The 27,339-nt window shown below is 44.6% G+C and overlaps 2 long non-coding RNA genes across 2 annotated transcripts; one reads left to right on the forward strand and one right to left on the reverse strand.

The window, feature by feature from the left end:
* On the forward strand, positions 1-21,925 carry LOC308181745. Its single transcript, XR_013941563.1, has 2 exons — positions 1-13,703; positions 16,767-21,925. It is a non-coding gene; the product is annotated as an uncharacterized lncRNA (long non-coding RNA).
* On the reverse strand, positions 17,612-26,077 carry LOC308181752. Its single transcript, XR_013941564.1, has 3 exons — positions 25,176-26,077; positions 24,404-24,728; positions 17,612-17,747 (listed from the first exon to the last, which is right to left on the reverse strand). It is a non-coding gene; the product is annotated as an uncharacterized lncRNA (long non-coding RNA).
* Positions 26,078-27,339: the final 1,262 nt, after the last annotated feature.

The raw sequence follows: 27,339 nt of genomic DNA on the forward strand, positions 1-27,339 counted from the left end.
GTTTGGCCAGCACACAGAAGTTCATACCTCCAGCAAACACTGCCACATGAGGTGCAGGGATTGTGCGTGGTTAAAACCGAGGATTATATTCCATCCAAAAAGGGCAGGAGCAGTGCAAACAGTCAGAGTTAATAGTCAGAGCCAGCCTCTCGCCCACCTCCTGTGCTTTCTCCCCAGAAAACAGGATGCCTTTCTTGTCTGCCAGTCGCTGTTCCCGGCACGAGCTGATGAGGCGTCTCTTTCTCCTCTAGTCAGTAAAAAATGGGCGGCTGTCTTCCAGGAAAGGCACAAATCTTCTTTGACAAGCAGTGATATTAACAGGGATTAGGGAATGCAAGAGCCACTGCAATAATTGTCCGAAGGATGCAGCCTGGGCTGCCCAGCCCTGGAAGCATTTTAATCACAGTGAGAGGCTAGATTGAGGAAGGGGCTGCATTTTCAACCCACCTCACTTTTAAAAGAGCATCAGGAAGATTTGCCAGCAATTTGTTTGCAGGATGAGAAGTGATAGATTGTTAACTCTTTGGTAGCAGCTGCTGCTTGAGCATCATGATCGCATCACTTGATGTGAAAGTTTCAGTCTCTTGAAGTCATGTCTGTGTTGGCATAGTTACAAGATCTTGCTGAAGGAGTTGGAAAAAGAAGTGTTTAGCTTTTGTGAGCAGCACAGTCATTTCTCTGACTGCCACGTAATGTAGATAAGCTCTTGAAAACTGGCAGCTTAGGTGCCATTTTAGCCCTGGCATCAGCACAGGGTGAAAAAAACCTGCACGTATGATGGTGATCCTCTGGGTCTTCCAAAGTGCCACCCATCAATGACATGCTGAGCTACGGAAACAGCAACACATGGAGCTACACACTGACTCTTGGCGGTGTTTGAAGCTGGTTACACCCAGCCATTGATTTCAGGCAGTTTGAAATGAAGGATTTCTTCCTCATCCATCGTCAAACAGAAAGGAGGACAGGGAAAGGACACTTGGACAGGAAAAGGGATGTTTCAAAGCACCCATCAACCTCAGTTGGCTCTGATTACTAGGTGCTATCCTGTATCAACGGTATGTGGACAGCCATTAAGTGCATGTGTAAATAATCACAGCCACTGAGCCCCTCATGGATTCTAGCGAGAAAAATTGCCTGTGTGAAACTGCCACAGGATGTGCCTTATTCTCTGGTCTGTATTCATTATTCCCTTGTTTAAAATTTTCATTTACGTAGTCAGAAACAATGCCATGAGATCTCGGCCAGCAACCGCACACCCTAACTAACCAGGAAGAAAAGCCAAAGCAAATATTCCTGGGTTCTGCAGCACACAGTACACACTGGGTAATTACCCACCCAAAATATTCAGAGAATAACAAGTACAGTATTAAAAAAAAATAAAAAAAATCAGGGATTGGTCCATGAGCAATCCAGCGGCCAAATCTGGAAATAACAAATTATGATTTTGAATGAGCCACGCACACGGAGGGGTGATGGGTGCCAGGGCAGAACACCCTTTCCACCGGCACTTGGTGAGTGCCGTGCCCCATTCAGCACAGCCTGCAATTCAGGGCACTTCAAAAACCCAGTGCTCAGGATGGCAGCTGCCCTTAAAACCCCGAGCCGTCACCCTGAGAAGCAGCTTCTGGGCCTGTGCCAGCCAAGCCGTGCTGGACCCGCTCCCGCATGTGTGCGGACTCATTTCCTTTGCTGCAGGACATCTGGTCCCTCCTTGGCGTGCTAATGTAAATAAGGTCACTTGCACAAGCACGCCCTGTTTATCTTTCTCGCTGCAACCAGCTCTCACCCTCCCCAAATATGATCGCTATGTCCTCACTCGCATGCCCTGCTCTGATGTCCCCGCGCCAGTTGTCACCCTCCTCCTGGCCGGAGCAGCATCGAGGCTGCCTTGCAATCATCACTAGTCCCCAGAAGTGGTCCTGCAGTCGGTGACAAATGAGATGTCATGATGGCTTGAAGGCTTAAGAGAGAGCAAGGGTCAAATGGATTATTCTCCTCATATAGCTCGCAGGTTTTCTCTTAAGAAAATCCCCTTCCAGTTATCAGCAAAGCAGGTCGCAGAGATCACAGAGGCGGTTTCTTCTCCAGCCAGCACTTCCCAGCTCCTCCCTCTGCCTCTGCCCCCCACCAGCCCCACCAGCAAAAAATACTGTGAGTTTGTGTAGCTTACTCCTAAGCAGGTTACCGTTTACAATACTGGTATAATTTAAGTAAGGGAGGTTAGATATGCTCCTCCGTGGACTCAGGGCACAAGTTCTAAATAATGTGGCCTGAACAACTCTATCATACAAGCAGATATACCTGTCTCTAACTTACCCCGAGAAAACAGAGGTGCAGAGAGATCACCTGCTTTCCAGGGTCCTGTGCTTTAACTAACATATTAGCCTACTGATGGAAAAAAATTGGTCTTAAAAATGATAGATAGATAGATAGATAGATAGATAGATAGATAGATAGATAGATAGAATCACCTAGATCCTATTATTTCAAGGCATTTCAGCACTGAGATCTCAACATTCAAATACAAAATGTTCTTTGCTTATTCTTCCATTTTCAGTCTTCCCTGCACTGTAATTACTTTACATTACTGTTATTCCAGAAGAAAATGTTTTACCTAAATAAAAAAGTGGAAAAGACTTTTAAAACTGAAATGACTTTTTTAGCATTTTCTTTATTAAATTTAATTAAATTTATTAAATCCCAGATATCTGTGCCAAAGCCATTGCTGTTGACACAAGTGGAAGTTCCCAGCAGACAGACTTGCTTGGTCTGTGAAGCACTTGGTCTGCCCAGTGTAGAGAGGCATATCTAACAGAGAGCACTCAAGACTATCCGATCAGGCATCCTGTGGCAAAGAGGAAGGAGAATAAAAACTAACATGACAGGAGATCATTTTTCCTGAGGCAGGCATGAATCTAATATCGCACATCAATCAGGGGCTACTAACTGGTCAGATCCACACTCATAATATTTACATTGATATAAATGAAGAAATCTTTCAGCTTGGCTTAAGTCTTTTAACAGTCCTGTGAGGTGCAGATTTTGTTCTACCTACAAAACATCTGGTGAGGAAAATGTCAGAAAGAGGTTTTGCTCTTCTGTTTTGCTTTTACAATGCTCCATTGGTCCCTGCTTCACTCTAATATACAGAGAAAAACACGTTGCTCTCTGGCGTGACTGTTTCTCAATTTTTCTCTTCCATTAGCAGCTTTGAACTCAAGACATCCATGGTTATTCCTGATTTTATCATCTTGCACAGGGCCACAGCTTGACCCTAGTCACTGAGGGAAACACATGCTTTGAAACAAGAGTGTGGAAATAGTAATACTAGTTCCAGACATGTTTAACATCTTCATTAGCAATCTGGACACAGACAACGTGAAATGGGGGGAGTGGCTGACTCACCAAGGGGGCTGTGCTGACATCCAGAGGGACTTTGATAAGTGGGAAAGGTGGGCTGTCAAGAACATCCTGAACGTCTACATGGAGAAGTGCAAAGTCCTGTGCCTGGGGAGGAGTGACCCCAGGCACCAGGACATGCTGGGGGCACCCAGCTGGGAAGCAGCTCTGCAGCAAAGGACCTGGGGGTCCTGGTGGACACCAAGCTCAACGTGAGCCAGCAACAGGCTCTTGCAGCTAAGAAGGCTGATAGTATTCTGGCCCAGATGACTTCTAGAGGTCCCTGTCAACATGGACCCTTCTTTGATTCTGTGAAACGTCTGAAATGGGTGGAATTGCACATGTTCAAAATTTGAACTGGAAATGGCAGATCACAGTTCTGCAACTTACAGTAAAAGAAGAAAACAACAGATCAAAGGTGTCCTCCGTAATCTCTTTTGATACGTGCTCCCCTACCTCAGTCCAGAAGGTGTGCTTCATGTGCATGTGCATGGCTGGAGGGGAATGCCCAGCATTTGTGTTTTTATTGTCTAGGAGTCTTAGTCTCCAGACTGAGTTTAGTCCAAGACACATTTAACCATCCACCGCATGTGCCTATGAGATCATTTTTCTACACATAAAATTTTAAAGTGAAGATTGTCTTATGCTTACACAGCTTATTTCTACTATTATTTGCTAAACATTGAGAACTTCATTGGCACAAAACAGGACCCAGAATGAAGATATATCAAGCCCTGAAGCCATTCTTCATGTGAAATATACCCCAAATGGCTATTCTGGCTGAAAACACAGAGTTAGGAGTTTCAAAACCACTTCCCTTCCTTGGAGTTCTAAGCATATCCATGACATTTCTGGCAAAAGAGCTTAAACAACCATTCACAGAAATTTGTGCTGCAGTCATCCCAAAAGCTTTCCCTTTTGTCCATGCAAAACCAGTTTTCCAGTGCAAAATATACATTTCAGCAAGATTAAGATTGTTGATACAAGATTTTTGAATGCAAATTCAGGAGAAATAGTAATGAAGAAACATAACCTTTTTAAGTTGATAGTTATAATGTTGGTTCTTCTTGAAGCAACCCACTTCTTCCCACACAACATCCTTGTCTCTAAATTGGAGAGACATGGATTTGATGGACCACCTGGTGGGTAAGGAATTGTCTGGATGGTCGCACTCAAAGAGTTATGGTCAATGTCTCAATAACCAGGTGGAGATCAGTGATGAATGGCGTTCCTCAGGGGCCAGTATTGGGACCAGCGCTGTTTAACATTTTTGTTGATGACTTGGACAGTGGGATCAAGTGCACCCTCAGCGAGTTTGCTGATGGCACCAAGCTGAGTGGTGCGGCTGACACACTGGAGGAAAGGGATGCCATCCAGAGGGACCTTGACAGGCCTGAGATGTGGGCCTATGTGAACCTCATGAGTTCAACAAGGCCAAGTGCAAGGTGCTGCACCTGGACTTGGGACAATCCCAAGCACAAACACAGGCTGGGCACAGAATGGATTAAGAGCAGCCCTGAGAAGGACCTGAGGGTGTTGGCTGGTGAGAAGCTCACCATGAGCCAGCAATGTGCGCTTGCAGCCCAGAAGCCAGACATATCCTGGGCTGCATCAAAGGAAGCATAGCCAGCAGGGTGAGGGAGGTGATTGTCCCCCTCTGCTCTGCTCTCATGAGACACCACTTGGAGTGCTGCATTCAGCTCTGGGGCCCCCGGCACAAGAAGGACATGGACCTATTAGAGCAAGTCCAGAGGAGGACCATGAAGATTATCAGAGGGCTGGAGCCTCTCTGAACCTCTCCTATGAAGATGGGCTGAGAGAGTTTGGAGTTGTTCAGCCTGGAGAAGAGAAGGAGTGGTGGTTTTACTCAGGTGGACAGCAGAGTCCCACCACGGCTGCTCTCTCACTCCCCCTTCCTCTCTGAGGAGGGGGACGACACAAAGGGCTCAAGGGTTGAGATAAGGACGGGAAGATTGCTCAACAATTATCGTAATGGGCAAAACAGACTCAGAGTAGGGAGATAGTAAGATTTTTTGCCTATTACTAACAAACTAGAGAAGTGAGAAACAAAGGAAAGAAGCCAAAAACACTTTCCCCCCCATCCACCCTCTTCCACCTCCTCCCCCTAAGCAGCGCAGGAGAATGGGAAATGGGGGCTGCGGTCAGTCCCTGACGCTTCGTCTCCGCCGCTCCTTCACGGTCCCTCCCTGCCCCTGCTCCACGCGGGGTCCCTCCCACGGGATTCTGGCACCCCCAGACCCCTGCTCCTGCGTGGGCTCCTCTCCACGGGCTGCAGCTCCGGCCCGGGGCCTGCTCCTGCGGGGGCTCTCCATGGGCCGCAGCCTCCTCCAGGCCACATCCACCTGCTCCACCGGGGGCTCCTCCACGGGCTGCAGCGTGGAGATCTGCTCCGTGTGGGACCCATGGGCTGCAGGGGGACAGCCTGCTCCACCAGGGGCCTCTCCACAGGCTGCAGGGGACTTCTGCTCTGGCGCCTGGAGCACTTCCTGCCCTCCTGCTGCACTGACCTTGGTGCCTGCAAGGCTGTTTTTCACTCCTCTCTCTCCCAGCTGCTGTGTAGCAGCATTTTTTTTCCCTTTCTTAAATATGCTCTCACAGAGGCACAAACAATATCACTTATTGGCTCGGCTCTGGTCAGCAGTGGGGCCCTTATCCAACATGGGGCACCTTCTGGATTCTTCTCACAGAAGCCACCTCTATGGCCCCCTGCTACCAAAACCTTGCCACATAAACCCACTACAGAAGGCTCCAGGGAGACCTTATAGAAGCCTTTCAGTGCCTAAAGGGGGCCTACAGGAGAACTGGGGAGGGACGCTTTGTCAGGGAGTGTACTCCTGGACAAGGGGTAATGGCTTTAAACTAAAGAGGGGAGATTTAGATTAGATATAAGGAAGAAATTCTTCACTGTGAGGGTGGTGAGGCACTGGCACAGGTTGCCCAGAGAAGCTGTGGATGCCCCATCCCTGGAGGTGTTCAAGGCCAGGCTGGATGGGGCTTTGGGCAACCTGGTCTGGTGGGAGATGTCCCTGCCCATGGCAGGGGGGTGGAACTTCATGATCTTTAAGGTCCCTTCCAACCCAAGTTATTCTATGATTCTGTAATAACTAATGAAACTTTACAACTAATTTATTCATTTCTATTTTCTTGTGTTATTCTTTTCAGCCTACATCTCCCATATTACCTAGAATCTCTTGGTGAGAATTGAAACATAACATGTCTGAACCTAAGCTCCTTGGCCTCTGATGCCTATCTTCTTTTCTTGGTTTCCATCAATACTGTCCTCCTGCTGCTTTTCAGAACCTAACCCCAAAAACGTATTTTCTTCCACGTACTAGCTCATCTTTCATATTTTGGCCACAGACAAATACTTCCATATAATCTGCATCTGTGATGTTTCAGACCTTTTCGATGCCTCTACAAAATGTTCTGTCTTGACTCGTTCCCATGTCCTCCCATTCAGAAACTCTATAAACTTCACTACTATCATCCTAATACATCATTTTGATGTTACCTGGCCCTGTGTAGTTTCTCCATTGGTTTCTCAGCTTCTCCTCCAGCAATGGAGCCATCCCCTGTCATTCTGCTTCCTTGTCTCTCACAGACCAAGGGTGGATGGAGACTGGATGCTGTCTCAGGTTCAGAGGATGCCATGCTTTCCTTCTCTCACAGTCCCACTCCACGTGCAAAGGAGGATTTGTCTCTCTTCCCTTCATGCATCTAAAATACAGACGTCTGTATCTGTGTTCTATGTCAGCTCCCCTCAGAATCAGAAGGAGGAAACTGGCACATGTGAAAGTAATTCATCTCATCCTAGGTAGGTCTGTGCCCAAAATAGGTCAGACGAATCTTGCCTTCAAAGTGCCATGTGCTTCTGACCACAAAGAGAGCCTGGATGACTAAATGTTTAATGTTAGCTGAGATGGATCCTGTCCTCAGCATCTTTCTGTTATACCATTGCCCTGCCTATTCCCCTGTTGCTCACAGCACATTATCCTCCTGAATGATCCTTTATCTCACTTCCCTTCTCATACAAGTGGCAATGTCCAGAGAAACAGTATCTTTCTCCCAGCAACTAATCAGAAGCAATTTCCCAGCCTGAACCTTCTTCTGAGATATCTTACCGATGTGGTATTTCGTGAAGCACCTTCCAGAAATCATTTGTGAAAGCTCTGGCTTATATTTCACATCTCTCCTCAAAACTCACCTCTACCAGGATGCATGCACTGTAGCTTTCCTACTGCTAATAGCTAAGTGGGTGGTCTGTTGGGAATCATTAAAATTCTTGCTCTTCTGCATTAACTACCCCGCCTTAAAAAACAAAAATAAAAATTCTAGGAGTGAAACCTGCTATTATCCTACCACCAGTATACCAGTGCTGACAGAACCATGGACTGGAGCCCCTCAAGACTGCAGCGTGGGTTAACAGAATGGTTTACAATAGCTTTCTGACACTTCGTGAATGGCAGCATAAATTACAGTGCAGAAATAGATCAACAAGCTAAAGTGGCTTTACTTCTTTGAACAGCTCTTACAGGCACCAATGCTCCCCTACGGATTTAAAAGAGTCTTTTCTTCTTACTCCTCCACCTTCCTCATTTTAAGCAGGCAGCAGTGAATGGAAAAGCACATTGTGAAACACCATTGCCTCTTTATCAGGTTACAGCACTAGAGAAAAGAAAAGATGAAAATCCAAGTGAAAATCACTCCTGTTTCCAGTCTCACCCTGCCCTGGAGTCCCCCTAATAGCTGAAAGGGATTAGGATCTTAAATGACTTGCTGACAAAACCACTGTACAATAGGACCAGTTGGCAACATTGGAAGGAGATGTTCGGCTTTGTTTTCCTTCAGCTCCATAGAGGGTCTGACTAAAATACAACTATTCTGTTAGCCCATAAATAAATGCAAAACCTGATCAAGTTGCAGAAGTCCCCAGCACAAAGTTGAGGCTTTTAAGGGGATGATTTTTGGAAGCAGCTCTTCCCATGAGGGCACAGTGTGGGGACGCAAATACCTGCTTTGGCAGGAGGACGTGAAACAATTAGGGCTTGTTAATCTGAAATGCTGAGTGCCCACAGATCTCTTGGAAATCAATGGGAGCTGGGAAAGATCTTTGCCTCTCGGAGGAAGAAACATGCTCCTGCAAGAGGCTGAGAACTTACAGAGAAGTGACTATATAAAAGAATTTTTTAAAAAAAGAGCTCCAGTATTATGAATATCATCATATTGCTGCAGCACCAAGGCATCCTGGCTGGCTTCGGGGCATGGCTGTAGCAGCTGGTAGGACTCCCACATAAAAATGAGCTTCCAGGGACAAGTGTGAAGCTGAAATACAGCCGAAAGCATTAAGAAGATAGGCAAGACAACCAGAGCATGAAGAGCTGCACCACTATCCTCGTATTCTGGCACTGACTTTGCTCAGGATGAGGAGAGAACATGTTCAAAGAGAAGGAAGCCAACTCCATTTAGTATGTCAGAGAAGGAATCAAGTAAGTACAGGAGAGAGCTGAAACTGTCTATCAGTCTTCAAGAGTAAAAGATGTCTGAGGAAGTTCCCCAGAATACCCATGAATGTCAGCAGTTTTTGCTCAGCAGAGCCTGGATCAAAGCACTAAAAAGAAGGTTTGCTCTTGCTGCCAGTTGCACTTCTGCTGTAAATTGGAAAGCTAAGGCCAGCTCCATGGGAGGAATAATCTGTACAAGCCAAGGATCAACATCCATTTGTAGATCTCCCTGCCACATGGACGGTAAAAACCATCTGGACTCACATTTGCTACATCCGTAGGACATGCATCCAGGTCAAAGTAAGTTGTTTCCAGGATATTATTCTAACTGAGGAAGGGAGGAAGATGTCTCCGGGGGAAAGCCATCACATCCTAAGATATATCTGTAAGCTCAGCCAAATGAACCTTGCTCTCCATGGTTCTCCATGGTTCCCCACAAGGGGAATCTCAGACTTTGCCACCTGAAGAGTGGTGTGATGAATCTCATTTATAGTGCAGAAACTTTCAACACCTTCTCACCACCACTGCTGAACCTATTAATAGTAGTTGTTGTTATTACTGTGTTTTTGAAACTACAGCCCAAACAGACGAGATTCCCAACATCAGCAGCTTCCCTGCAGAACCAGACACCTGCAGCTATGCTCAGATCCATCCCAGGACCAAAACCTTAAGTTTCTGCTTCACCTCTGGCAGCCTGGCACCTCTTTTCATGGTTAACCTGGTGCATGTGCTTTCCTAGACAAGGAGGCCCAGTCTTGGCATTAAAGAAGAAAGGTGTCCACATGAGATGCTGCCCTCAGCTTGCGCCTGCCTCTCCTCAAGACAGTGGCAGTAAGGATTGATTTTCAGGTTTCACTGGCAGGGTAAATGCATGCCTTCAACTCTTATCCACAGCTCAGAAGGGGGTCTTAAATATGTATTGCAAACACACACGCATCACCCGAGACTTCAAGCTGCTCTGGTTTGTGTCTCATTAAGCTACGAGGTGATAACGACTGTGAAATCCACAGCGACCTGACACAGCTGGAGTCAGTGGGTACTTGAGAGATGCTGTTGCCTGTGGCCTTATGTTACCTGCGTAGAAACATTACGTTAAAATAAACAGAAGAGGAAGAAAGCATCGTTACCAGGCAGGTGCTGAGCAGAGAGTGCCTTTTCCCTGTGATAATTTGCTCTGCAGTTTTCAGGTTTGTTACTCGGTTTGGGGTCGTGTTATTTCAGTGTCTTTTCCCTCAGAATAAATATGGTATGAAAATTCTCCTAATGGACCCCCGTAGACAGAAATTCTCTCCAGGATGTGGAAGCAGCTGGTAAACACTCACAAGCTATAATATCCACATGACAAGCCTCAATACATGCTCACGCCCCATTAGCAACACCGCCAGGCTCTCTCCAAGCTTCTGACAGCAGGGGAGAAGTATCCTGGGGAGCCAACATCATGAGAAAAAGACCCTGCTATGTGTCTGGGTACGCCCAGTGGTGTGGACCAGGGATGGGGGAGACCTTCTGGGTCTTCCCAGCACCGTTCAGAAGTTAATCCAGCACTATGGCATTCAGAGAGAGCAAAGGAGAAGAGATAAGCAGTGCCTGGGACTGATGCTGGTGTGGTAAACTGCAAGAATAGGTCAAGCTGTCAGCTGTTATTAATTCTAGCAAAAAAACATATCTTCCAGTTCAACCTCAATTAATTCATATAGCATTTGTTTGAGGGCCTTCGTTTGTTTGAGGGCCTTCGTGTTACACTGTGGAATTACTGGCCCTGGCTTCAGCCTCACTAACCCGTCTGCCTCTCCTCCTGCACAGTTTAAATGTCAGTTATATTTTTGTGGTTGACTGGTTGCTGAAAGGATGAAAGAATAAGTGTTTGTGCTAACTGATCTACATGAAGATGCCTCATTAAGCAGGAATGGACATGGGACGATACAGTTTTGATGTTGTCTTGGCTTACTTTAGGAAACATATTTTCTGTTAGAGAAGTGGTGAGAAACGTGAAACACTGTGTTTGTTCCATTTGTCCCCGTTTTGCCACCTTTGCTTTAGATCTCCCTTTGCTTGGAATCCTACAGCACCAATGTGAGGAGGCCCAAGCTCAATTGTTCGTGCTGTTAGGGAAGAGGCTTGATGTGGCTTTGAGGTACCCAGCAGTTATTGCGCAGCTTTGTGCTGTTGTTGGGGCAAGTTGCTTCACACCTCTCTTGTTGGAGCCATTTGACTTCATATATATGATTAAACACTAATTGGAAGACCAATTGGCTAATCTTATATTTAGGAAAACTGGGATGAGAAACAGGGGGCTGGTCTGGGATGAGACACTGGGGGAACATGGATCCAGCTGTGCACTTGGCCATAACTCATTTCTATAAAGGGCAAATTTCTAGCAGTAACCCACATTTTTCCCTGCCAACCAGAGAAGGAAAAACCAGGTCTGCAGGTCCTCCTCACAGACTTCAGCCAGAATCCTGCTGATAACAAATGGGTAACCAGACTTTGGATGTACAGTTGTCTAGATCCACAGGTCAGTACTATGCTGAGGTCTGTAATTCCTGTTTGAAATCACACAGGAAGGAGACCTCAGCATGGGTCAGCCAATACCAACAGAACTGCTGAGGTATCCGACTGGTCTGGACATACAAATGGATATAATAATGCATTGACATGCATGGATGATGAGGACCTGCACCCATTGTTCCTAATATACAATCAGCAACACAAGTGAGGTTCAAGAGTGAATATTTCAGAAAAAACTGTTTCAGTAGGCACTGACAGGATCCCTTTCTATTCTCATTTTCATGGGATATGTGCCTCCAGTCTCCTCTGAAAATGGGCACATACACGTCTTTCGCAGCCCACACAAATGACCACATTTCAGTTCTTCCAGACCAAGAAATGGAGAAAGTTCAAGGTGTCTAAAGCCTCCTCACAAAAGGAAAATAAGATATCTTCAGCACTTCTGAAAAAAAAAAAAATATATATATATATATACACACCCTCCCTCATCCAGGCAAAGCACACATTGACTTGCAAGAGAAGGAAAGGGAAAAGCCTCCAGGAAATAGCAAACAGTTTCCAAGTCTTTGCCGTGTTCATTTTTACAGACTCTGGCTTTCTTCTGGGGAAAATAATGTCCTTTTTAAATGTGCCTGAACTTGGGCTCCCTTCCTACAAACATTTATTCAGGGAGGTGCTTTGTTGTTATTTATTCTCAACTAACGACTGAAGAAGGAGTATCCCAGAAGCCTGGTGGCCACAGGCATTGCTGCTCCCTGCTCATATTTCTCCTGTCCTAGGCTAACAGCGAATTGCCACAAAACCTCCATTTTGGTTTAGCTGGAGTAAAAGCAGAAAAAAAAAAAAAAGTGCAACTCACACGTCTCTTCTTTTTGTCCACTCTGAAGGCATTACCTACCTGTATGTCTCTGGCCACATCTTTTCCTCACACATTGAACAAGACCATTTGTGTTGCCTGACACCAAAGCCATCCTGCACAGAAGAGCCCGTGGCATCCTCTAAAATTTTCGTGCTGCCCTGTCTAGGCATTGTCTGGGAAGCCTGCAGAATTCATGCCCCATTCACTGGACCAGTCCAACAGCATAGACAGTCACACTCCAATGTCCGGAGCAGTCCATGGCTTTGTTTAATTTCCCATCCTGTCCCAGCTTGCAAGATCCAAGGCACAACCTGCTCCTAAGTGAAGTGAATCCAAGGCTCCATACAGCTGAAGGAGCCAGGAAGATTTTCCTCAAGGGACTGTGGTCATGCTCTTCAGCTGGAAATGGGGGTCCTCGGCAACTTTGGATGCTCGGGCTCAGAGCAGAGCCTTACAGCTGATGCACTTTTCACACTTAGAGCTCAACATGTGGCTGCACATGTTTGTGGCTAAAAATGTGCTTTCTCTGAAATGAAACTGGAATCAATAACCAATCAAGCCAGTGTGTGCTTCTGTGGAACAGCTTAAAATAGCTTTTTTTTTTTTCTTTCTTAGCAACTGCTCGCAATAAGCTCAACATTTCATTTCTTCCACAGCCCTGAAAAGAGCTCTGAGATCACATCACCGCAGTCACAAATATTCCACATCATATAAAGCCAGAGAAGTACAGGGAACTGAAAGGCAGCAGACCACGCTATGCAACAGGAAAAAAAAAGAAAAAAGCACACTTGTACCCATAGTGCAGCAGCAGCCAAGCACTTCGAAACTAAGGAATGTGTAAATTGAGGTTGTTTGTAGAATATCACTTCACCTTCCTCTGTACGTATGCATCCTGAAACAGCTTTTAATTATAAGAATTGCATGCTATTTTTTACCACCACACCTCTCTCTCTCAATCTCTCAATACCTCTCTCAATCCTTGAGTAATGAACAGCTATTCAATATCTTGTTTTTTTTCTCCAGGACATGGTCTCATGCTTCATTTTTACTGCTTGCTGCTCAAACCCTGACCTGGAGTCAGAAGTCTCCATGGATCATGTAGGGATGGATTTTTTTATAGATGTTAGTTGCTTGGCCAAATTTGGGTAGGTTTTCCAAAGCAGGCGAAGAGGTCGGGTGTGTGACACAAGTTCGCTGACCCTAGTTCCCTGCTCCAGAGTGCAAAGGAGTCCTCAAGGAAAGGCAGCAGCCGCTTTCCCTGAGGATAACGAAACTCATTTTTCTTCTGAGACAAGCGCAAGATAAGCCCAGCGGAGGGTCCTGGGAAGGTTCAACCCCAGTGGGTCAGGTAGATCCGGATCTGAGAGTGTAGCCGGTGCCTTCTTACCCACCATGGCCAACTGTGCAGTCAGCAGGTAAGCCCATCTAAAATTCTGTTTTGATGAAGTGGTGTGCTCGTGGCTGTTCTTGGAAAATTGCCTCTCAGTACTGCCTGCACATGCAGACTAACACTCACATTAGGGTAGGCAGCAAGGTTTGAAAGAGCAGGAAAAATGTGCACTGAAACACAAATATATTTAACAGCACTGGCTGTTTTTAAAACTGCATGAAAATAAATTGCTTTCATTTTGCTCAGGAGCAAGAGCCTGGTTTTAAGTAGTTGCCCTCATTAACCCTTTGCTTTATAACATATGACTGCATCAACATTCAATAACCTTCCTTTGGGAAGGGGGGAAAAAAAAAAGAGAAAAGAAGAAACCCAGTCACACTGGTTGGATGGACCATCAAATAGACATTTGATGGATGAAGTGGAGAAATGGAAATGCCATCTGCATTTCCAGCATTCCCCAACTGATCAGCCCACTGGGAAATTGCAAGGGAGGAGAATTTGATATTCTCTGTGTGTCTGCTATTCACCATTACACACCAAATTTTGCAGGAGATCAATACTCTTTTAACAATTCTGCCACAGATGCCAGAGCTCATTAGTAGGAGGTGAATAACCATGGAGGTCGGAAATCCTATTTTACTTGTCTGTCTGAAGGATTTTGGTCTCTTATCGCCTTAGCTTGAGGATTTCATGACCAGATTTTACAGTCCACGTTGAGCTCTTACTCAGGTAAAATTTCCTTATCTAAATGAGTGTCCTGCCTGATTTGACACAGTAGGAGCCTCAGAGTCCTTTCATCATGAGTTATTGCAATTCTGTGTTGAATAAAATGTGTAGGACAGCAAACCAACCAGATCATAGCTACAGATGTCCCTATTTTGATGTTAGACCTGCTTATTCCGATCATCCAGAATTCCTCTTATCCTTAAAAGTCCTCTCCCCCTTGAAACAACAACAAGAACAACAAAAAATATAGTCACATTAAAAAAAAGAAAAATTGAGTGAAACCAAATTCTGCATATGCATTCTTGCCTTGGTATTCGAACTATTTTTTGTGGTTATACAGATTTCTCCCCTCTGCCCCTTGCAAATGCAGATTTCACAAAATTCATGTAATTCTGACTTGCATCTTTGGTCCAGCTCTCAAGAGAAAATATGTTTCAGAAGCCAGTGTGGTCCCAGAAGGGCTATGAATAGGATTTTTCTCAAAAGCTGGTAGTAAAATACGATACTCCCCCCTTCACTTCAGTGCTCATGTGCTCTTTAGCTCTTGGGTTTTAGACGAGCTTAGAGAGGAGTTCATAGGACATTAAAGCCAATAGCCGTTACATTAATTAGTCAACGCCAATCTGTTTGCTTGAGACAGCCGGGCTGCTTGGGTCCAATCCTGCCAGATGCTGAGTTCACTGCTATGTAACCAAAGCCATTGAGGTGACTGGGCTTTGACAAAATGCTCCAGGTCCAAAACTCTTCTTTCAAGCAGAAATACCCAATGCTGAACGCCAAGCACCTGGGAAGCAAAGCTCATGAGACCTCTCCTGCAGCAGGTGCCACTGCTTTTCCCATGCAGAAGCAAGCAATGCAAAACACTGCTTTCACCAGTTCAGCCAAGGCACCCGCACAGGGCTGTGGCTATTCCTTAGTTAATCTGTTTGAAACTGTTGTTTAATCCCACCATAGGGTTTCTGAATGCGACAGCTTGCAACAGAGGTGACGGGAGGATATTACTGCAACATGTCGACGTTTTGCAATGGCTGGGAGCATTCCCTCCTCCTTGTCCTGGAGGAATGGCTTTTTTCCATGGATGCTTTTTTGTATTTCTTTTTAAATTTACTAAATACAAAAAAAAAATATTTATTATTTGCACGACAGAGTGGGCTTCGTTTTCCAAATTTACAATATTTTTCTGTTCCTGTAAACAATTGGGCTTCCCAGACTCTTCCCTGAAAAACAGAGAATGGAAGCTTTTGTGGAACCTGGCTGCAAAATTAGTTTCTCCAGAAGTTCACACTGGCCATACACAACATGTGAATGCTGGGATTGCGTGACAAAATCTCTCCAAGAGAAAATCAGACTGATCTAGTTTCATAATTATTAGTAAGATGCTTAAATAAAATAAAATAGTGTTGTGATTTCACAGAGAATCCTCTGCGAAAGCCATCTGTACATGTAAACAGAATGATCCAAAACATTCATTTTAGACAGTAAGCCATGCAAAACCTTCACTCTAACACACACATTTGCTTTATGTGAGTGGCATGTTTTAATCACAGAGGCCAGCAGACAATCAGAAAATACAACTGCTTGGTGTTTTTGCTGCTTCTAATTAAAGGAAATGAGAAAGCGTAGAAAGTAAGGGACAGATTTTCAAAGGCGCATGTTGCAGAATGGCTCTGTGACATTATTTATGATTTTGGGCATTTCCATCCAGATGCATTTTAAAATACTTTTGAATCCTGGAATAGAGTTTGCAAGTCCTATGACTTAAAATTCTCTTCAGAAACCAAATTTCGCTTTCCAAGTTTCATAAATTTAATACTTCTTTTTAATTTAGATAGGGAGTTTTCAAATGCTTCTGGAGGATTTAAGAGGACAGGTTCCAGGGAAAATTGGGAGACTGTGTTAACCTAAAAATCTTACATTTTGAAAAGCTCCCTAACAGCTAAACAATTCTACGTACTAAGGGTTTCTTTTTCCGGACCACTACAAATCTTCTCTTCTTGGGCTTCAAAACCCTCCAGAGGATTTTATTTGATAACAGACTTTTCAAATATGTTTATGAGCTTCTCTAAAGTCTTGAAGACGTGTTTTCACAAGACCTGCATATGAAAGAGTGTTTTGATAGAAGTAGTCCTGTTTCTGAAACTGGGATTCATTTAATTTAATTTTAGCCATCTAGAAGTTTGTGTACTAATTGAATTGAACTTGAAGATTAGTGTACTAATCACCAGGGCTCCCTTGTCTGGCTTCACTGGAGTGAGAAATAAGCACCTATGGTGTTGCCCCATCTCCTGCAGATGTGTAGCTCAGGATGGGATCTATTCCTTTCATCTATCTTTACCTACCTCTTTTTCTCTCTTCACTGTAGGAGGAACCCAGCTGATTTGATGGGATGCTTGGCTCTCAGGTGGCTGCTGTTGGCACTGATGGAGTTCATCCTGAGAATACCTGAGCTGTGTGATGTGGAAGGCATTAAGCACGATGCTGGGAGTTTGTGTCACTGAGCTTCCCAAATGAGTGGGAAGTTCCCAAAAGCATACCCCATAAACAAAACATTAAATCTGTGCCCACACAGATTTTGTGGTCTTCTGTGCAGAGGTGGTTTCATGACCTTCTCTTCAAGAGCACTGTGCCCATAGTTATCAAATCATAAGGACCATTTGTCCACCACATAAGCTGGCGTAGGAAGAAACTTGCTTGAGTCAAAATCTGAGGCTCCGCGTAGCATCCACTGCGAGGCAAAGCTCCGATAATGAGCTTCTGGAACAAATTGCTCCATCCACAACTGTGCTCGCTCAAATACAAGGCATGCATATGAAAGTGAGAAACAGGCAGGTTCTGCATTGGCAGGTGGGTACATAAGTGTCTGACACATTTAGTCTGATTCATCCAGGAGTAAATTTGTCATTGTTGGGGCAGGACCAAATCGACTATAGGAGTTTTATCATATGTTCACAACATCTTTTATTTTCATCAGTTGCAGCTTGGCGTGCCACAAATTAATGTGCTCATGCGTTAGGTCAGGGTTTTTTTCTATGCGGGCTATTTTAGCATTACCCAAAAATGGTGCATTTTAGGAAACAGAAATCAGTATAAAAACTCCATTTATATTTGCATCGGTGCAGCACATTCAAATCTTTCGGAAAAGTCTTTGGTTGCCAAAACTTTGAGGAAAGAACTGTGACCTTCTGCTGTGTTTCCCATGCTTGTTGTCTTAATTAAACTTGTTGTGAGTCATGTTTACAACACCCAGCTTGCTTACCTCGGACCTATAACACACAAAGGCTTTCAGCCCCTGATGTGCGTGTCCAAATTCACCAGAGATCACTGCCACTGTTTTCGTCACTTCCTGTACATGGAAAATGCAAAGGCCAAATTTAGAAACAGATCACAAGTCTCTGGTCAGTTTGTTTCCAAGAAGGCTGATGAAATCTGCTTTGTTATTTAGCTTAAACCTGTCTTCCCAAGCATTATCTTCCTGGAGACTTTCAAACCTGTTTCCATCCCCTAAGCTGTTAACTCCTGAAGCATTAGGACAAAAAGAAAAAGCAAACTTTTCCTGGGGGCCGAGAGGCAGATGCGAGGTTGTAAATGTCATTTGACAGCACAAACCCTATGTATGTGAAAACAAACAGGGCTCTTTTGTGTATTTAAATCTAGAAGAAAAAAAATGCAAAGCAAGATATACTTATTAGCATAATAAGATAAAGAGTCTGAAAGAGTCACTGCCCTGCACATTGTGCATAAATTTATGCATCCTCCTTGCTTACTATTACAACCTTAAAATTACTGACACCATTATTGGATGAAAGAGATTCCATTTCTTTAATATTTGCTCAAAAGCCCACTCAGCTGCTTTTGAGTTGGCAAATATGAAATCAACACATGCTTCAGATTACAAGGGCAACCACTTGTTTAAAATAGGTTTAACGCCAGAGTGCGTGTAGAAAACAAATGGGGCAAAAGGGAAAAGGAACAGTCTGATAAAGTCAGATTTTGTGGAGAAGTAGGAGCTGTAGATTTAGGTACTGCTGTGGTTAGCAAAGCCCTGGAGATGCTCTTTCAAGCAGGAAATAGAAGATATACAAACAGACGCTGTCCTGGAGGGCATCACTCTGTGCATCAAGAAAAGAAGAAATAAAAAGTTTGGAGAGGCACAAGGAAAGCTTGGTAATTCTTATTATTTAACTCATATTTTTAAGGCTTATTTTTAACTTTTATTCTAATGAAGATTTAATTATTATTATTATTCATTACTATATTTTTTTTAATTATTGTTTCTAAATCTTAATTTCAACTCCATGCTCTGCTTTGCTCTGGAGGAAGGTCTAGCATCCTGTATGGCCAGGCACACACACCAACCCATTCCCAAACAAGCCTGGGTGCTTGGCTGTGCTTAAACAAGGGCAAGGAGAAGGGCAGTGAGGAGCACCCAGCCACTGCGGATGATCCCTCTCAGAGCCAGGAAGAGTTGTGTCCTGAAGGCAGGCGTCCGCCGGGCACCTCCAGCCCTCCAGCACAGCATCCTCCTGGTCGCTGTCAGATAACCTCGCTTCCCCAGCCCTTTATGTCAGGCTGTGGCTCCTATTTTTGAACTGACGTTACCCGGGCTTAATCCACTTAGCCTGTGAGCACCTTCATCTGCTTCCCGCAAGCAGTGCGCGAGGCTGCGAGATCCTCCCGGCTGCACTCCCCCTCTGCCCCGCTCACAGCCTGTATTTATAAAGAGGTGGATTAGGAACATTACAAGGCAGGTCACTGGGTGTCAAGCTGCTCTTTCAGGGCTTAAAATCCGAGGCTCACTCAAGCTGGAGAGCTCTCCATCCTTGTGATAACAGTTCGGATGACTCTCACGTTGTACTTGTAATTTGTAAATGGTGCAGCATTAGAGAGAGCATTAGAGACACTGCTCCTGTAAACAAAGCAATTGGGGTCTGTAGAAATGCTTTATCTTAATGTCACATAGGGAAAAAAATAAAAAATGAGTATTTTTAAGTGCAACTCATAGCTGTTGCAAATCCACTTTTTTCCCCTGCTGTCATTCAACATCAGATGATCTACACTCACCACGGTCCCCAGCCTGTAATCCCCTCTGAACCGGCCAGCCCCAAGAGCAATTATTTTGGTTGTCTTCTGATTGGTGGGGAGAAATAATATGCTCATAGCACGGTCACCTCACAGGAAGCATGGCCAAATGCCCACTGCCCCTGTAGTGCCTCTGGGTCCCACTCAGTGACATCTCAGTGCTTAAGACCATGCATGATGCATGGTGCATGGTCAAAAGAAAGTCAGACCAAGCTCTGGCTGCAGACTGTGATGTGTCTTTTGGTTGGGCCCGTGTCTTTTAGGAAGTGCTCCACCTCAAAGCCGGGCTCCTAAAGCTTGTAAATCAGGAGCATCCATTCCCCACTGGTGTGCTGCAGGGATCAGCGAGAGGGCAAATCCCGAGTGCTTCGTCATCGTGCTGAGCTCTAATCCCATCAGCATCTCCGGCCACTCCATCAATCCGATTAAAATACGGCTGAAAGTCATAACACAGCTGGCTTGCCCACGGGGAGCGAGCCCTGGTCGTGCAGGCCCAGCATCACAGCATCACGCTGCTTGCAAGCAGCCCCCAGGCTTTTTTTTTTTTGGGGGGGAGAGGAGGAACAGTCAGAGGTGCAGACAGGGCAGCCCACATTCAGTATCACTTCGGAGAGGTAGGGGCTGTGCTTTTATCCCCCTCCCATCCTTTCACAGCCCCTGTGCTTTTGATGGATGAGGTAATTGTAGCAGTGCTGTCAGAGCATTTCACTTTCACACCAAAACAGGCCCAGGGCCACACACAGGGTTCACCGGCATATCTCGAATGAGGACCAGTGGGCTGGGTTTGGCCCTCGGGACAACTCCAAGTGGCCAACTGCCATTTGGTGGCTAAGTAGGTGTTGACCTCCACAGTGTTCACAGGGGATGGCCCTTGCTTTTGCACAAAAGCACATAAAGACAAGACCGGGTAAGCCAAAAACCACCTCTGCGTGACTCCATGAGGTTACCCTCACACTCTCTCTGTATAAAAGGAAATAGGAAAAGGCAATAGGAAAGGTGTAGCTGGCTTATTTTTTGTATTTTCTAGGTCTGTCCAAAGCCTTACTGTCCTTTCCACTGCACTTGTCTCCAGAAATCAGCCTACACTTCCCAGTCATTTAGATTTTTTCTTATATTTACTTTCCCAACAAGAAACTGCTCCTAAAAAACATAGGAAATAAAGCTGGGAGCCTTCTTAATATGTCATCTAAACCACAGCTTCCTCCAAAAATGGCCAGACTCTACAGTTATCCACACGCACTCATCACCCCCTCATGCAGATAGCAGCAGTCTAGTGCTTTGAGGGCAGGGCTGCCTCTGCAGTATGCATGGTGACACCCACACCAGTTTGGGAAAATTATTCACGTCCCTCTTTTCCTATTTTTTTTAATGGAGAAATATTGCACTAAAGAGTGTAACTGAAAGGAGAGTTTTCCATAGGCCTGTGAACAAGCCTGGAGAATTCACTTGCAGAGATAAAAATCTCCCTGTGAATATATTCCATGGGTGGATTCAAAAGTTATATTAAAGAGATGATCAAAGTGTGATACAGAAGATGAATCATTCCATCCAGATTCCAGATGTAATATTCTCTATTATTCCTCATTTATCTGAACTTTCCTTATGCCTTCCTTTTTCTCGCCTTCTCCTTTAGTTTAAGAGACTTTTCACTGTGTAAAATACTCTTTTACAGCTCTGCCCCATGCGTGGAGCAGGTGATCCAAACGCACAGCAGCGGGCCTGCAGCTGATGTTAAACCCCATGCAGACCCACACCCGTGTCTTGTGTATCGGGAAAAGCAGTACAAATGTGTTTGATTTGTAACTTTACAAGGACTTTCTTGTTGAGGTTTAAGCTTCTTTTATTAGTAGACTTAAGAGGAAGGCACCATTAACACATAACAAAGGAGGCAGCATTAAACTATTGCCATAACAGCAATGTTTTAAAAAACCCACTACTTAGAGGTTTATAGGGTTCCTTTGACAGATTATTGCAGAAGCCACAAAATGGAAACAGAGGAGGGAACTTCTCAGTGGCATTGTGCCTTTCCACATGCTTTCAGCCCTACACAGAGGGACATTCCTGGTCTAAACACAACTGTAACCTCACTTAAACAACTTCCTTGGCTTGAGGCCACACAGGGGTTTCCCTGCAGTAGGAGAATCCCCTGGCCAGATTTAAGACCCCACTGTGCTATCGGAGCAACTCAGGAGAGCCTTAGCAGTAAAACTGAAGGAATAATTCAACAGCTGAAGCAACCACTTTTCCTCTCCCAGGTAGCCTTGTATCAGACAAGACTCCCTGTTCAGCCTGGTTTCTGCAGTTTTCTTTCAGCTTTTCCATGTTGTATTTTTTTCTAGGTATTTTGAATGAAGGGTACCCTGGCCCTGAACATTCTCCAAGGAAAACATCACAGTGTTTCAACACAAGATGTCTAAATAAAATGCTGTATCTTTTCTAACACTTCCATATTTGCTCTTTTTTGTCAAAACTATAAAAGAAATTGAATTTCAAATTCTTACCCCAGAGCTACTTTTAAACGAATTCTCCATCAGAAAAAGTTTTCCTAGATCTGCTTATCCGATTCAATCTATGCATGCTCCTAGACTGCCATATGATAAGGACATTAGTAAAAGCTTTAAGTATGTATTATTTCAAGACATTTGCTTATAAAGTGGTGACAGTCTGTATTAGCAGCCTTTCTTCTCTGTGAACTCTGAGCTGCAGAGGAAGGAAAGAGTTGGCTGGTCCCAGAGAAGGGACCCAGCTGAGCATCCTTTGGTGGTTCCCCTCCTCTGGTTCCTGCCACACACCAACATGGGTCCCCAACCCTGCACACCTGGTGAGGGACCTGTCCTCGCTGGGCTTTCCTTGCCCTTGTCCACCAGCTGGAAAATCCTTGAGCAATGACTGAGGGTCCCCTCCCTGCTTGGCCAATGCTGGAGATGGGGGGAAGCCACGGAGTGGAGGGGATGGGCAAGCATCCATCAGGCAAAAATCATTGCTCTGAGCCAGAGTCCTTGTGGGCAAGCCAGCTTTCAGGTCTATTAAACTGATTTCTTCCTTCACCACCTGTATTTTCCCGTTTTTTAGGAGCTGCCTTAGCCTTCATGCAGCATGACTTAATCTGGTGCTTTTGATGTTCTCATAGATTCCACTCCTCGGACCTTGCTCCATGATCTCACCTCTCCACTGTCTCCTTTTCACCTAATCTCTGTCTGACATGGAAGCATCTCTTTCCCAGCCCTCAGCCACGCTTGCCTTTCCATACATACCCTGACCAGCCTCTTCATACTTTCCAAACCCACCCTCAGTTCCCCAGCAATACCCCCATGTGGGCAGGTCACCACCCTCAAGGGCACCGGGTGCAACAAGACATTTTGGGTGGCCATGTGTCATCTCATGCTACTTTAGGAGGTACTTCACAGCACAGCCCCATGATGGTGCAAGATGCCATCCATGCGGTCCCACCACCCCATGCCCCCAAAGAAAACCCAAGCAGAAATCCCAATCTACCCAACTGGTAGAAATCCCAAGGTGCACGTGTTCCTCTTAGAAGCAGGGTATTACCATCCTCGGCCCCGTGCACAGGAAAGGACTGCAACGCACCACTTCTCACTGGAGGGAAGGCTGCCTGGAACATGAGCTCATGTTTTCCTAAAATAACCAGCAACCATGTGCTTAAACTTAACACCTGAGGCAAAGCAAGAGTCACCGTTAACACTGTGCAGCCTTCAAAACAGCCCGCGCGCGCGGCACGGCGCGAGCCAGAAGCACCGAGCGGCCAGCAGCTGTCCGAGGGTGACTAATGCCCTGCTGCTAAAAACAACTTCAAGGGGTTTTCCATGAGCAAATCTCATTACAGGTAGAGTATTGACTTTTCACCTGCTAAATACAAGAACTCCACTGTAATGCCCACACTGCCGGAATTTTTTTACCCACGCATGCCACAGCTGGTAAAGGAAACCTAGCTCTTTCATAAACAATGGCAGCATCTGATCCTTGTTAACACCATTCCCAAATGCCAAAAAAATCACCCCTCCAGTAGATTATGCGGGAGTGTGGAAATGAGGGTTAAGGATGTGTTGTAGACATGGCAGAGAAGACTGGAACGTGAAGTAAAATGCGTGCGTGGACATAAATGTCTAAAGTCCAAAGAAAAGCTGTAGAAAATAGTGTGCTGATATGGCTGCTCAGAGAAGCATGGTGTTACATCAGAATATGTGGTCCCGTCAAAAACACATAGTGCTCTCCAGCTTAACAAAAATCCAGCAAAATTCCCTAGAGCCTCATTTCAGCAAGAAACCAGCAAGAACGGCCACTGGTTCTCTTGGACTTAGCAAAGTCTCTGTCCCTTTGGATTCACAGGATCTCGCTGCTTCTCTTCCCAGGCCACCAGGCCTCATTTTCATTGCTTCTTCTTCAGTGACTAAAAGTCACATCTCCAGCAAACTGAATGAACACGCAGCTCAGATCATAGAGGGGAGAAACGTACACAGTGTAAATTTCTGAACTCATTCAATTAATATCTTTCATAATCAGACTCCAAAAATTACATTTTTGAGGTTTGGAGTTAAGTTAAGCAGTTGAACTCTGTAATCCACTGTCTGAGACATGACATACTGTTTGCCAGCCCTGACTGTCCCTGACGGGTTGATTCATCTTATAAATCATTTGGTCTTCCAGATGAAATATACACCGATTTCATTTTGCTTACTTTATTTTAGGAGCAAGCAACCCACAGATGGGTGTGTCATAGTGCCTTCCCAATAGTGCTCCTAGGAACAATACTTTCCTTGCACAAGTGTTAATGAAAAGTAAAGAGAGAGATTTGCAATTGAAATGAGGCTACCTTGAGGAGTTGCCAAAATATATATGAATAAATTTCCCCATTAGCAGTGTTATACTGGCAGCTGAATTTTGTGGGAAACATATACATACCTCTTTCTGCTTTAGGAGATCCACCTTTCCACATCAGTATTTCCTAGCGTAACTTCTGTTAAAATATCCAAACACAGTCCTGTGCAGCTACTGTCACAAGGACTCTACCATGGATTTCCTCCAAGGAGGCTTTGCTTAAGTCATGCTGCTGTGATGACTATGAACAATAGTAGAAGATGTGGCACTGGGAATACAAGAGGAATGGATTGGTACAGGGCAGCTCATGGTGACCGTTGTCCTTGAGAAGACAGCCAAGCTTTGAAGACACTCAATATCTCTGTCCTGAGGACTCTGCAGCAGTTCAATGTGAAATGGATGGGCTGTCCTGGTCAGAAAAGAGGAACAACATAAATCTTCTAAAAGGTTTTTTACTCCAGAGAAGGGTCAAAAAGTCCAGCATGGCAAACAGGCAGGATTTCAACACCTTGAAACAATTAATTCTAGTGTTCCCAAGAGATAAGAGACTGCCTTCAACTTATTTCTAATTAACTTACAAATTAGCCCACTGGCCCATAAAGAGCATCATGCACTAATTGAGCCCAGCTGTTTTATGGGAAAAGTCACAATGAAATCTGTAGATTACAGGTACCAAAAGGAAACATCCTCTCAGGATGTTATTCAACTCCTGACTCAGTGTTCATTGACCCTGGATGTTGTTAAAGCTAAGAACACGCTCAGTCACAAAGAATTAAGCATTTACATCAGATCCTGGGGATATCCAAAGTTATAATCAATAGGAAAAAGAGGCAGTGCCATTAGTGCCAGTGGTTACCTGGGATTTGCATCTCATTTTGATGGAGAGCCACAGTTGAAGCTTTTCCCACAGTTGGAGCACTCGTAAGATCCTCTCCCATGTGGTTTCTAAGGAGGTGTAAGCTCTCCCTGAGCTGGCACTATTACCTGTCTTTCCTCACTGAGGAACAGCTTACATTCATGAAACCTGTAGGCTATTTGTGAGACCTTCTCTCCTCCACTTCAGGTGGCAGAGATCAGAGGCGTTCAGGAGGTGCTGGAGGCAGGAGAGTGGACAGAGAGGGCGGGAGGCAGAGATTTGCACAGTCAGCCAGCACACTGGTTGCATAAGCCTTGTATCCATGGGAAATTGCATTGAAACCTTGTTGGAAGAAATATAAACACATAGCCTTTTAGGACTGAAGTCGTTTATGCAGAAATTTCCCCCATGGTCAGACTATTTCATAATTATCCACGCTGGGATGTCTTGCGTTTTCCTTTGAAGCATCTGGTTCTGGGCATGTCACCATTAGCCTGACATAGCAGTTCCTATCCTTATATAATAACAAGCCGTTTCTTGACTATTTCACACAAAATGTCTCTCTTTTTTTTTGCCCACTAAATGACCTGGAACTAGAACACAAACATTCTGTTTGCACAGTTTTACATAACATTTGCCATAGTTTTCACACAACGCTATTAAAGACTAATTTGTTTCTGTTCCCAGGCTGATGGAAAGCAGTTCTTTTGGTAGCTCTATTGCGTCAGTGTTCTTTGAAAATGTAAATAAAGATACTGAGATAAGACCCGTCCAACTACACAGCCCTTTTTCTCTTTATGTTTACTAGACACTTCAAGCTAAATAAAATTATTCTTTGCACTTGATCTGCCCAAGAACATGCTCGACTAATTGATAATCAAATTTCCTTTGATATCATGATCCCTCACCAACATATTATTGCCACAAGCAGCATCTAAGAGGATCCACAGTAACATTTTTCAAGAAGGCATTCTGAAAAATAACTTAGGCTCCCAAGTACCACTTTGAAAAGCAACTTAGCTCCTTAGGAATGGGATTTTCAGGGAGATTTAGATTCTTGATCATTTAAAGGCCAGCTTGGAAAAAAAAATGAGTTTCTACTTAGCAGACCTTTCAACAGCATTGCATTGGCAGCTTCTATTGACCTTGATGGAAATGCATCACCTGTTGAAATCTGACAATCTCACCAAGCACCCATCTTCACCTTTAGGGGTATAAAACACCTTTGCAATCTGATTTAAGGATGCTTTTCTCAACTGGCTTCATATCTTTCTCGCTGGGTAAAATATAGGAGTGTTTTCTCCACTTGGTTCCTTTTGGGTTGGTGAGTTGGAGGTCATTTTGCACGGCAAGGATTCCTGAATTTCCTGAATTTTCAATAAAGACAGTTGTACTAACAACAACTATTTTGCGAAACTGCCCTCTGTCTCTTTGGAAAAGATGGAGGTATAACCCACTTAACATGCATACTAACCTCTGCATGTGCCCAGTTTTGAAAGAGTAGGGAAATTAGTCAACCTCGTGTTTACCTCTGGTGCTGCAGGTACAGGACGGATCCAACCCTGTATTGGGTTGGACACCTTGTCTACACTGACATGTAGCCCCAAAGTATTTAAATAAGCCTAACAGTATGGATTCCTGAACTCAACTCATCAAACGACAGAGCCATGAAGCAGATGTGGTGGTAGAAGTTGCCTACAGATAAATGGAAAAAGGCATTGGCAATTTCTGTCTTCGCCTTTGTCTCTGCCTGCTTTGCTAGCTTCTTCCCTCCTGGGCTTTATTTCACCAGATGTTACATAGGATCTTCCAGTCTCTGAAGATGGGAAATCCCTCCCTATCAGACATGAAAGATGATGTTTTGGGGTTGCTGTTTAAACAACTGCTACAGTCCTTGAAGATTTGTATGTAAAATCCCAAGTGAACAGTGCCAAGGATCTCTAAGTGTAAAAATATGTGAGGAGAAAAGCAAGAAACGCAGGAGAAATGGTTAAGAATCACGTTAGATTTTTATGAAGGCAGATCACAAGGTATATAACACAAAGTTACATGAGTAAAGTAGCCTTCAGAAGGCCACATGAGCTATCTGCTGTTTATAGTATAATATGAAACTGCAAAGCCACATTTCAAAGGGAATATTACATAGAGCAAATTAACTACTTGC

The sequence above is a fragment of the Anser brachyrhynchus genome (assembly GCF_964034855.1).
Source record: "Anser brachyrhynchus genome assembly, chromosome: 1".
Lineage (NCBI taxonomy): Eukaryota > Metazoa > Chordata > Aves > Anseriformes > Anatidae > Anser > Anser brachyrhynchus.